The sequence below is a fragment of the Trachypithecus francoisi genome, unplaced genomic scaffold, assembly GCF_009764315.1.
Source record: "Trachypithecus francoisi isolate TF-2019V2 unplaced genomic scaffold, Tfra_2.0 Lachesis_group11, whole genome shotgun sequence".
NCBI classification, from domain to species: Eukaryota; Metazoa; Chordata; class Mammalia; order Primates; family Cercopithecidae; genus Trachypithecus; species Trachypithecus francoisi.
In genome coordinates this window covers 17,380,384-17,393,296 of record NW_022681456.1, presented here as the reverse complement: position 1 = coordinate 17,393,296, position 12,913 = coordinate 17,380,384, and positions in this window count along the sequence as shown.

Here is a 12,913-nt window from a genome sequence, read left to right as displayed (position 1 = left end):
CTTTGGAAGACAGGAGGTCAAGAATTATTTTTCAGCGAAGTAATATGTATGCTCTTTGTCTCCATGTCATGCCAAGAATATACAGATGCAGAGCTCAGGAAGCCCAGAATTTGGGCTTTGACGATCACTGTGTCAAGCCCCCTCCTGCTATCTCAAAGCAAAACGGGGATGAGGATATGCAGGGGCTACAAATGGAACCAGAATAGATTAGGATTCAAAGCAATTTCTCAACTCCTCAGTCTCCTATCCCTTCTTCTCTTTGGCCCTTCTTTGTCCTTCCTCCTCCCATCCCTCTCCCCTCCACCCCTTTCTCTCCTCCCTTTCTCTCCTCACCCTTCCTCTCCCTTTCTGTGTCTGCTCCTAATCTCTCCATCACCCTCAACTCTATAACATTCCTGTTCTCAGAATATTGCCCCAACTTGGCTTCTCTCTGCCCCAGGCTCACCTCAACCTCTTGCCCTTCCTCACATTTGGGTCCACTTAGTTTATGTTCCTAAGAGATCATCTGATTGTCCAGTCTCACCCCTACTCATGGGCAAACCTACTGATTGGCTGCCCTTGATCAGGTGCCCACCTCTCATCCAATAAGTTATGGCTAGGGTGAATGAAGGGAGCAGGATCACGTGATACACAACATGGCCACGTACATAACAAAAACTCAGGCAAGGAAAGTTTCCTTTAGAAGGCTGTGTGGGCAGAACAAGCTAGCTCCATACATCCTGCATTGTACAATTGAGGACCATTTCTCAATAAAGGAAGCAACTTGGAGAGAGAGGTTGAATGGCATCATGAAAATAAAACAAGGCTTAGAATTAAAGACTAAAGTTCAACTCTTGGCTCTACCCCTTAACAAGTCATTTACCCTCTATGACCATTAATTTCTCCATCTGTTAAATGGAGAAAATCAAGCATGCCCTGACTACCTCTCTGGCATGTTCTGTGAAGCAAGTTAGCTTGTTGGTAAGAAAACATTCTGTAAGCTGTAAAGTACTACATACACAGATACACACCCCCAATGTATAGCTGTATATACATACATATATACATATATACATCATATATACATATTATTTATATGTAAAATTATTTATAATAATTATATAGACAGTTATTTCCCAAGGTCACCTAGCTACTTATTAGAAGGATGTTATCCAACTTGACTTTGCTAATTTGTGCATCAAACTGCTACCTATTATGTATCTATTTGTGCATCAAACTGCTACCTATTGCCTTCTATGCTCACTACCTGGGTGAAATATATCCTTGTAACAAACCTGCACATGTACCCCCTGTACCTAAAATAAAAGTTGATTCTTAAAAAATACTAACTTGATTCTACCTGGAATTAAGCATGGCTTATCTTTACAGGGTGGGGAGTGAGGGATGGACAAGACAAATTTTCCAAAAGGAAAGGGAAGAGAAACCATTTCAGGGCCCTTGTACATGGCAGGCCCTTATGAGATGCTATCTCACTCACTTCTCACAGCTCTGTGCGAGTTCTATAGTAGCACTCTTTATTTGATGAGATCACACAGCTAATAAGTGAGTACATTCAGATTCAAATCCCAGGCAGGTTGACTCCATCCCACCACTCCCCCCTCCTACCAGCAGGCTTGCAAGGAGGTGTCTTCATCACTTTCCTCTCCTGGTTTAGTTTGCTTCTCTCCCTCCATTCTCTCAGCCCTTCCTGGGACCATCAATACATAATGCTTTATGCTATCAACATTTGTAGCTGTGAAGGATCCAATTGTGTGGTTGATCTGTAATGTAAGGTTAATGTCTAATTAGCTCGTTTAACATTTCTTTTGTGGATGATTCATGATAGGTCATTAACAAAAGCCAGGGCAAGTGGAAGGGCATGTTCATCGCCATAAATCAGTGGCCTAAAAACATCATAGAAAGAGGAAAATGCATGTATTATTCAGGTCAAACAAAGAGCCAGGTCTGCATATGGCTTCTCAATCCTCTTCTGACCCTGAGGTCAAGGGACCAAGTGCAAGGCATGAGAGGTATTTGCTGTTAGTAGAAATGGACTGCCCAGGTCCTAATGGGTACACATATCTCCTGGTCAATACACAGCTGCACAATTCATGGTTAAACTTATGATCCCCACACGGAAAAGGCTTCTTCAACCACCAAATAATGAACATCCCCCACACCAATACATAGCTACGAGTTATTAAGCACCTACTATATGTCAAGCTAAAAGCATGTGTCTGGGGTGTGTGTGTATGTGTGTGCATGTATGTGTTCCGTGTATAAGGTAGTTATTGCTGCATAACAAACTGCCCCAAACTCAGTGGCTACTCATAAGTCTGTGTCTTGGCTGGTTGCTGTTGTTGATCTGGGTTAGTTCATCTGATCTCAGCTGCATTCTCTCATGCATCTGTGTTCAGCTGCGAGGTTGCTAGGGCCTGCTTGTGTAGTATGGCTTCATTCACATGTCCCACTATTGAATGGTGACAGGGGTGACTGGATCACATGTCTCTCATAATGAAGTCTGGTTTCCATGAGATAGATCAGAAGCATGTAAAAACTCTTGAAACTGAGGCTTGAACTGGCATGCTGTCACACTGGCAGCATTTTATGGGCCCTTTTAATGGCCACCATTTTCTTGGCTTGTGTAAGTCACAAGCCCAGCTTAGATTCAGCTGAGGCAGAGCAATTGACCCTTTTCATGGAATTAGCTGCAAAATCACTGCAAAGGGTGCATAATGGATGAAGAATTGCAGCTTTTTTTTTTTTGTAAATATTCTACCGCAATCCATTTATTCCTTATAACAAACCATTTATCCATTCTTCCAATATTTATCGAATACCTACTATGTGCCAAAAGCTGTTCCAGATGCTGAGGAAATAATCAGTAAATAAGAGAACGTCCCTACTCACACAGAACTTAACATCTAGTGGTGAATAAGAGACAAAGACTGAACAGGTGAATAAATACATATATAAGATACTCTTAAATAATATTAAATGCTATAATGAAAATATAACAGAGTGACTGCCTATTAGGTATGTGGCTAGAGGCAATTTTTGATGTTGTGGTCAAGGACAGCCTCTCTGGGGAGGGAACATTTGGCCTGAAACCGGAGTGATGAGAAGAAATCAGCCTGCAGAACTGGGAACAGCACATTCTAGCAAAAGGAAGAGCAGGTGCAAAGGTCCTGAGGCAGGATTACCTCAAGAAATAGGAAAATGGCCAGTGTGGCTGGAACACAGTAGATGAGAGGAAGAGGAGCATCAGGTGAAGCCCAGGAGGTATGCGGATCCTTGGAGGGAGATAGGATTACTTTCAAAGAAAACAAAACTCAGAGGTGAAGTAATTTCCCAAAAGAGGTCATAAAAATAGCTAATGAGTGGCAGAACTAGGATTCAAAACTGGGACCCTCTGAATTCAAAGTCCGTATTCCTTCCACTTTCCCATCCTGCCTCCTGGGATAAACATCGAGCTGGGTCTTTTTCATGTAGGCAAGTAAGATCGCAAGCGGCAGAGTCGAACGTCAGAGTCTCTCATGGAATTCAGCGACAGCCAAAGCTGGACACTGAAGCTCAGTCCAAGCCAATCTCACCTTTGGCTGGTTCTGCCCCATGCTGCGCCTTGGGCAGCTGACAGACAAACCCACACATCACAGGGCCCAGTGACAAGTCGGTCACAGCGGCATCCCAGCTGTCTTCCCAGAGTGTATCCTTTCTCACTGGTTCCGTATTTCCCAGGAGGCCCTATTCTTCTTCCCATCTTGGGTCTTTTCTGGGGAAGGCATCTTTTTTTTAAACTTCTATTTTAAGTTCAGGGATATAAATGCAGGTTTGTTACATAGGTAAACTTGTGTCATGGGGATTTGTTGTACAAATTTATTTCATCACCTAGGTATTAAGCCTAGTACCCATTAGTCATTTTTCCTGATCTCCTCCCTCCTCCCACTTTCCACCCTCCAATAGGCACCAGTGTGTGTTGTTCCTGGGGAGGCTGTTTCACCTCCTATGTATATTCCACCAGGAATCTCTAAGATTTTTGTTGTAGAATTTCTGCCTGTAGCTGGAAAAGAAAAGCAAGATGGACAGATATCTGCTGATAAATCCCATACAAGATCAGGAAGCCCCAGTTCAAGAATTCAGTTGTCTTACTTGTTGGCTAAACCCATGCAAAGCTTTGCATTGATTAAAATATGACATCCATTTATGCTAAATATTTTAATAAAGCACTTCCTATGTGGTGTCAGGGACTGGTGTAGGCAGTGGGGATAGAGCAGAAAAAAAAAACTAAATATTATAGAGCTTGCATGCTTTGCAAGAGAAGATCAACGATGAGCTGCCTAAATGCATGGTGTGTAAAGTGGTCATGAATGTAATGGTTGATAAAGCAGCCAGGCAAAGAGAGAGGGTTCTTAGGGAGGGGTGAAAGTGATCAGGGAAGGCCTTTTGGATGACATGCTAGTTGTGCAGGAACTTGAAAATGAGGGACTGAGCCACATGGCCAATTAAGGCAATAGCAGGAGTGTGCTTGGACTACTCTGGAGTCCTAGGGAAACCAGGGTGGCTGGAACAGAATGTGCAAGTGAGGAGTGGCCAAAAATGATATTAGAGAGACCATAGGTCAGATCTGGTAGAGCCTGGCAAGCCACTGTAAAGAAACTTTCACTCGGAATGAGAGGGGGCTCCTGGGAAGTTCTGAGCAGAGGAGGGACGTGATGTGACTTATATTCTCGAAGTGTCCCTCTGACTGCTACGGGAAGCAGAGGCTGCAGGAGTGAAGGCAGGGGGAAACAGAGATCCATGAGGATCCAGATACAATTGCTCTGCTGAGTGGCAATGGTGGCTCAAATTTGGGGTGTAGCAAATAAGAGGTGAATAAGACAGGGCCAGGCACAGTGGCTCACGCCTGTAATCCCAGCACTTTGGGAGACCGAGGCGAGCAGATCACTTGGAGGCCAGGAGTTCAAGAGCAGCCTGGCCAACATGGCAAAATCCTGTCTCTACTAAATATACAAAAATTAGCCAGTTGTAGTGGCGAACACCTGTAATTCCAGCCACTTGGGAGACTCAGATATGAGAATTGCTTGAGCCCAGATGGCAGAGATTGCAGTGAGCCAAGATGGCACCACTGCACTCTAGCATGAGCAACAGGGCAAAAGTGAGCAAGACAAGTCATCAACAGATAATTGCACTGTGGATAATTTAATTGAAAATTGTGAACAGAACCACAACAGAGAGGTGCAGGATGCTGTAAGAAAGCATAACAAGGAAACTGGTAGTCTGTCCTTTTGGAGGGGGGATGGTTTCAGGCAGGGAAGGCTTCCCAAAAGCAGCAGCATAGAAGCTGCAACTTGAAGCTGGAATTGGTTACATGAAAATGAAGAGAAGAATAAGAATATCTCAAGTAGGAGGAAGAGCATATTCAAAGGCCCTGGGGCAGGAAGCAGAGGGTCCCCGTATGGCCATTCAAATGCTCATAGAAGATGCTCTCCCGCTGTGATGTGCTGCGCGGTTTGCTTGCTGCCGAAATAATTAATGTGTCAGACACTTCACAGCAAGATGACCACACTGGCTCCACATTGCTGTTACTGCTGTTTTCCTCACTCCTCGGTAGGCAGTTTGGAAGGATCCAGACCTCCCCACCTAGTAAATGAATAATGAGGACAGATCAGACTGGCTAGGTTGCAGCAAGATTAATAATGATGATGTGAGTTTGACCTGTCCAGAGTTGAGTGCCCCTCATTGAGAAGAGCCTGAGAAACCCTCCTTTGTCCCAAATCCCTCATAGACAACTCAGCTGCTTTACTGAACTAAGCAGGTGTGGGGGAGATGCCAGGATGGCCCCTCCAAAGGGGAATCAAGATTAAGCACATAAGCTGGCCTTTTAAAAGCTTAGCAGGCCTTTCCAATTGGATCCCAAATGGACCACACTTGAGAAACTAAATAAACAGCATTTGTCAAGGGCTTTTGTGGGCTCCCAGCTGTATTTATTTATAGGTTGGTCTGTTATTTATGGGCACTCGTGCTCCGTATAAAAGCTTTGTCGGAGAGAAGTGGTGGGGAGGAGGCAGAGTGCTTAATGCTTACTCGGACACTTAAGTATTCGCTCCAAGGAGCTCAAACAATGAGCATTTGCTGCTTTTGTCCTGCAGAAGCTGGGTGCTAGTGTATAATAAGATGGCATTCCTGGAAATGCTGGACCACTGACTACCGCCCAAAAAAGAGTCAGGAGTCCCTTTGGAGATCTCTGAGGGCCATTTCCCAAAGAACAGTTGAAAATTTCAGATCAGTCACATCTTTGACTCACTGTGACTTCCAACACACAGCTGATAAGGTCCGATAGTTATGCTTTGAGAAACAAACCCACAACTCCTGGCACAAAGTGGATGCTCAGTAGATGTTGGTGAATGCAGGAATGAAGAAATGCAAGAATACATGACTATTTGCTGTCCCCATGGTTATGAAACTGGAAACTAAGAGACCTCAAGATGTCACATGGAACATATTGATCAAAAAGCAACCTAGTAATACATATCTAGGACCTTAACATTTCTATGGCTTGGATTTAGTAGTTCTCTCCTAAGAATTCATCCAAAAGAAAAATCCAAGCATTAAGAAGAGAAAAGAGAAGGGAAGTGAAGAGGAGGGAAGGGAAGGGAACGGGAAGGGAAAAGGAGAGTAAAGAGAGGGGAGGGGAAGAGGGGAGGGTAAAAGGAGGAAAAGAGAGAGGAAGGGAAGGAAAGAGAGGGGAGGGGAGGAGAGGTGGGGAGGGGAGGGGAGGTGGGGAGGGGAGGGAAAAACGTGCAAAGTAAAAGTACTCATTGCTTTGTTCTTTGTAATAGTTAAGAATTAGAAGACATGGAATACCAACATTACAGGAATTATTAAGTTAATTCCCTGCTTTGATAAACTATTAAAAATTTGTTCATAAAAACTGGGCGCGGTGGCTCACGCCTATAATCCCAGCACTTTGGGAGGCCGAGGAAGGCAGGCAGATCACAAGGTCAGGGGTTTGAGACCAGCCTGGCCAACATGGTGAAACCCCATCTCTACTAAAGATACAAAAAATTAGTCGGGCGTGGTGGGCACGCCTGTAATCTCAGCTACTTGGGAGGCTGAGGCAGGAGAATCACTTGAACCCCAGAGGCGGAGGTCGTAATGAGCCGAGATCACGCCACTGCACTTGAGCCTGGGCAACAAGGCAAGACCCTGTCTTAAAAAAATAAAAAATACAATAAAATAGAAATGCTCATGTTAAAATATTACAGGAGAAATGCAGTATATAATATTACCTTAATGGTATTATTAAACTTAGGTGTGTGTTTTCAACTATTTAGAGAAAAAACACTGAAACAAAAACACTCCAAAACATTAAGTGTGGTTATGTCTGGACAAAAGAACTATGAGTAATGTTTTCTTGTGTCTTTTATGTTTCTGAATGTTCAAGTTTTTATTAAAAATCACAAATGAAGTTGATGATAAAAAATAATAATCAATTCACCATTTAATCAACACATTGCATTCCCCCACCTCAAGGAAAAGCCCTCTTTGGAGCATACAAAGAAAGATAATCCACTGGGGTATTTTTATTAACACTATTATAAAATGTTTTTTAATGTCCTGTACTCATACAACTGTTTTGCCATCATGGAAGCCAAAGAAATGTCCACACAAAAAATTAAAATATCAGCTCACCAATTAATCATTTTAGCTTCTTTTAAGTACGATGAACAAAAACACGTGTTCTCTTTCTATGTGTGTCTTTTTTCTTCTTGTCTTTGTATACATCAGCCTCCAAGCCATATGAAAGATTCACACCCATGCCCACTATCTCCCCTCTTCCAGGAATTGTGGTCTTTCTTTGTTCATTTGCTCCTTTTCTTGTAACTGAGAGCTATAAACCTTCTTTGTACCCATCACTTGCCCACAACCTTAGTACTTTCTGCGTGAACTCAGATAAGATGGCAGGGCAAATATCACAGATTCAGAATCATGTGGACTTGAGTTCAAATCCCAGCTCTGTCACTTCCAAGCTGCATGACCTGGGGCAAGTCATTTAATTGCTCCATCCGTCAGTTTCCAAGCTTGATAATGGCCCAAAGGAGATAATCATAAAAACAAAGAGTTGTAAAAGTAATGATTAACATATCTTGGCCACCTAGAGCATCTCAGACATTATGCTAAGAGCTTTACATGCATGAAGTCATTTTTGCCTCACCATAAACCAGTGAGGTAAATGCTTTTTTCCCATTTTACAGGTAAAAAAAAGCAGATCCATAAGTAACAGTGATCATTCATGGGGTGCACATCTTATAGTTAGATCCTGTTCTGATTCCATCCTAACAACAACTTGCCTACTGGTTCATTATTATACTCATTGTCTAGATAAGGTCACTGAGACTCAGAAGGGTAAAGGGTTTGAGCATGTTCTCCTGGCTCATAGGTAAGGAAGGCAGGACTCTCATTTTGCCATCTCTCTCCCAACTTCCAAGTTATATGTGCACTTGGTAGACACTTGACAACTGGTGTCATCCAGGACAAGGAGAGGAAGCATGTGCTGCCCAGATCAGGGTGGCTCAGCCCTTCACAGAGCTGGGTAACCTTGGCTTCAGACAATGACCCCACCATCAAGCCAGGGGTCTGGTTACAGGGAAAAGCTTTGAAGCAGGACAAGCTCAAGGGACAGGGACATTGCTCAAGCCACTGCCACATCTCTATAGTAATGGCTACTGTCTGGCCAGATGCAATCAATACCCTTCTGCCCTTCCCACACAGATGGGAGGTCATAAAAAGAAATCTCCAAGGAGACAAATAAAAGTTGGTGCCCAAAATCTAGCCTGGGATGAAAAGTTGTTTTTGTCCAGAGCAAATAAAACATCAGCCCTGTCTTTTGAGGCATCAGCAAGGCAAGAAAGTGTGGGATGTGGGGATGTTACATGGAATCCTTTAAAAGGGTTCAACTGAGGAGTTTGCCTGTTTCACCTAGATTCTTGAAACTCGTATTGAATTGTAGATGTTCTATGAGTAAGGACCAGATGGTAGCAACCCAGGCTATTTGGGATGAAAAGGAAAGTGGGGAGCCAGAGCTTCGCATGTGAGTGTTATTTGGGTTTGAAATGATCATATTCTGCTGGGCAGAACCTTAAGCAAGCCACTTATTGCCTTTAGCCCTCAGTTTCCCATCTGTAAAATGGAGAGCTCACCACCTACTGCATAGATTCGCAATGATGACAGTGATAGCAACAATGCCCTATTAATGTATGTAATATTGTTAATATTAACTATAATCACTGACATTTTTAAGCACTCTTCATCCAGGTACCCTTCCAAATTCTTTACATGCACTAGTCATTTAACCCTTATATAACCCAAATGAGCCAGTGCTACTACTTAGCCCCGTTTTGAAGATGAGGAAAGCAAGACCCAGAGAAGGTAAGTAACTTGCCCAAGAACACAACGCTAGTAAGCAGCTTCAGGATGCATGTTCTCAGTCCCTATAAAGTGAGATCATGTCTAGGACATGGAAATGCCATGCTGACACATGCAACTGCTCAGCAAAGGTTAGTGGAACTCAAAGCTGGATGGACTAAAAATCACTAATATGTATATTGAGCAGAGGATGGCCAGATCTCCAACTGAATTAATTTTCCACTGCTGTGTAACAAATTACTACAAATTTGGCAGCTTAAAACAACACACGCTTATTATCTTACAGTTTCCATGGGTCAGGAGTCCAGGCAGAGTTTAGCTGGGTCCTCTCGCTCAGAGTCTCACAAGGATGCAATCAGCAAATTGGCCGGGCTGCATTCCTTTCTGGAGGTTCTAGGTCTTCTTGTAAAGTTCACATAGCTGTCAGCAGAACTTGGTTTCTTGCAGCTGGAAGACTGAGGTCCTCACGTCCTAGATGGTACCTGCAGTTCCCTGCCATGTGGCAGTTCACATCATAGCAGCTTGCATCTTCAAGGCCTGCGGAGTCCTTGGCTCCAGTCTACTGGGACAGAGTCTCATGCAACATAACAGTCACGGGAGTGATATTCCATCCCCTTTGTCATAGTCTACTGGTTAGAAGAAAGCCACAGGTGCTGCCCATATACAAGGACATAACTTGGGGGGATGGTCACTTTAGAGCCAACCCACTATACAACTAGGGTAGTAAGTGTTAGAGTGCAATTGGATTGTTTGCAACTCAACGGATAAATGCTTGAGGGGATGGATGCTCCATTCTTCATGAGGTGCTTGCTTCACATTGTACACCTGTATAAAAACATCTCATGTATTCCATAAATATACATACCTGCTATGCACCCACAAAAATGAAAAATAAAATAAAAAATAGAGAACCAGGCAAGCAGTGCCTGCGAAACCAGATAGAGGGAAAAAAAACCCCACAAAACTCTACCTAGGGGACTGGTGGGTCCACCTCTATCTGGGGTTTCTCTGGCCTCCCCAATTTGGTCAGGAATATTTCATGTCCTTTTTGGTGTTCCCAAAACTCTTTGTACTTCTGGGATCCTCAGGGCTATAGTTTTTTTTCATCCACAAAATGGGGGTCATGTCCTCATTTGCAGGATCATAGAAATAATTTAATGACATAGATAGATTTTTGCCTTATTGAGCACTTACTACGTGCTGAGCTCACTTCAAGGACTCTAATATGGATTATCTCATTTACTCCCACAGCAACCCTGTAAGTCCATCACTATTATTGACCCCATTTTGCACGTGCAAAAACCGAGGCTCAGAGAGGTCAAGTCGCCTGTCAAGGTCACAAAACTAGTAATGGTGGAAACAAAAGGTAGAGTCTGTGCTCTTCACTGTAGTACTAGACCAATTCCCATGTTTAACAGAGGCAGTGGCACATCGGAATCCCTCAGTAAATAGTAGGTGTGATTTTAACCATTTATCATTTATCATTATTTACATTGTCATTACATACTTATCTCACATCAGGGCTCATCACACTGTTTTAAAGAGCATTCCATTTAATTCTCTTCCCCTGCTGGACACAGAGGTGGTCTTTTTTTCTTACTCATTATTCTCCTAATGCCCAACACAATGCCCGCACACAGTGGCACTCAAGAAATGTTTATTGAATGGGACTGAGCTGTGCTATGGATTTGCAAAGGACTTTCACAACAGTGGGGTAGACAGGAAGCAGCTACTATGATCCCATTTTATGGACAGGAAGCAGATATCCTAAATGAACCCAACTTGCTTAATCCGGCTTAGTCTTGCACAGCTAATAATCAGATGTGAACTCAGTTCTACTGTCTCTGCCTAAGGCTGCATGTGCATCCCACAGTGACAGTGATGGCAAAAGATGTTACAACCATGATGAGAACCATTTATTGAGCAAGGCTAGACTATGCTAAGAAATGTACCTGCCATATTTTGAAGCCCATTTTATAGAGTAAAAAGCAAGATTAAAGATTAAATCACTTTCTCAAAGTCTCCCTGGTAAATTGTAAAATGGTCAAAATCTTTAACTCCTCCCTGGATTCACATACTTCGCAATGGCACTTTGCAGCTATCTCTCATCAAGAAGTGGTGTTAGTTTCCCAACCTCTCAAATTAGAGCTGATCTTCAATTTGATTTGGCTGATAGAATAAAGCAGAAGTGAAGATATGCTAGTGCTAAGTCCACGTCTCAAGAAATCTTGCAAACTCACTCTTCTCTCTCTTGCTGTAACTCTCACTCTTTCTTCTGCCACTTGAGTTGCTATGTGCATGGAAATAAGGCCTAGCTAACCTGCTGGAGGAGAAGAGGCCTCATGGAGCAAAGGTGACAGGCAGTGCTGAACTATCTTAGACCAGCCAGCCCCAAGCTGACCCAGAAGCTGTCTGAAAACACATGAAAAACCCCAGTGGAGACTTGCCTAAACCAGCAGAGCCACCCAGTCAATCATCATGCATCAGTGAAATAAATGTTTGCTGTTGTAACCATCAAGTTTTGGGGTGGTTTGTTACACAGCAATAGCTAACTGATACAGTCATGCAGCTACTCAATGGCAGATTTAAATCCCAGTTCCATCTAACTCCAGAGCTCTCTTATTTTTCAATTCATAGCTTTCAATCTTCATGCGAGACTCAAGTCCCAAAGCCTGGCCCAACATGCACATGCAGTGCTGTGTGGTGTCCTGTGTCAGTGACTCTGCCTCCTTGGCCAAACAGTCATGGGCCAGTCTCCAGAGCAGACTTCAGTCTTGTATCAACAGCCCATCAGACATATCGCCTGAAACACCTCACTCACTCCTCCCCACCCATTCAAACCCTTTGCATTCTTGAAGGTCCAGTTCCAATGCCATTGCCTGTAGGAAAACTCAGAGCCCTCCAGCTTCATCCTCAGACTATCATAGCATCTCCATTTACCATGCCTCCAACATTCAACACCACCTGCATCTACTTTCCTGTGATTAGTTTGTGTGCCCATATTTTATTTCTCTGCTTTGACTATATTTCTCCAGATATTACATGGAGTAGACTCTCAACTATTTCATTCCATTAACAAGTAGTTGTTGTAGACCCGGCACTGTTCTAGCTACTGGAAATATGCCTGTGTACCAGATATGCAATCCTCATCCCCAGTAGGGAGACCGTGTCATGAACTAGTAGACATATAAGAAAATTCTGCGGAGTAAATGGTGAAATCTCATCTCCTAAACAGGAGATGAATTAACGCAATACTAGAGGGAAGGACTTCTTTAAACAGGGTGGTCAAGGAGCCATCTCTGAAGCAGGGGCATATAAGCAGAGACGTAAAGCAATCAAAGGCATCAGCCATAAGAAGAACTCCTGAAACAAAGTACCAGGCAGAGGGAACAGCAAATGCAAAGGCCCTGAGGCCCTGAGAACAGATGCAGCTCTTCAAGGAAAAGAAAGCAGGTTATCATAGCTACAGCAGAGTGAGCCCGAGGAGGTGAGGTGGAAGATGAAGTCA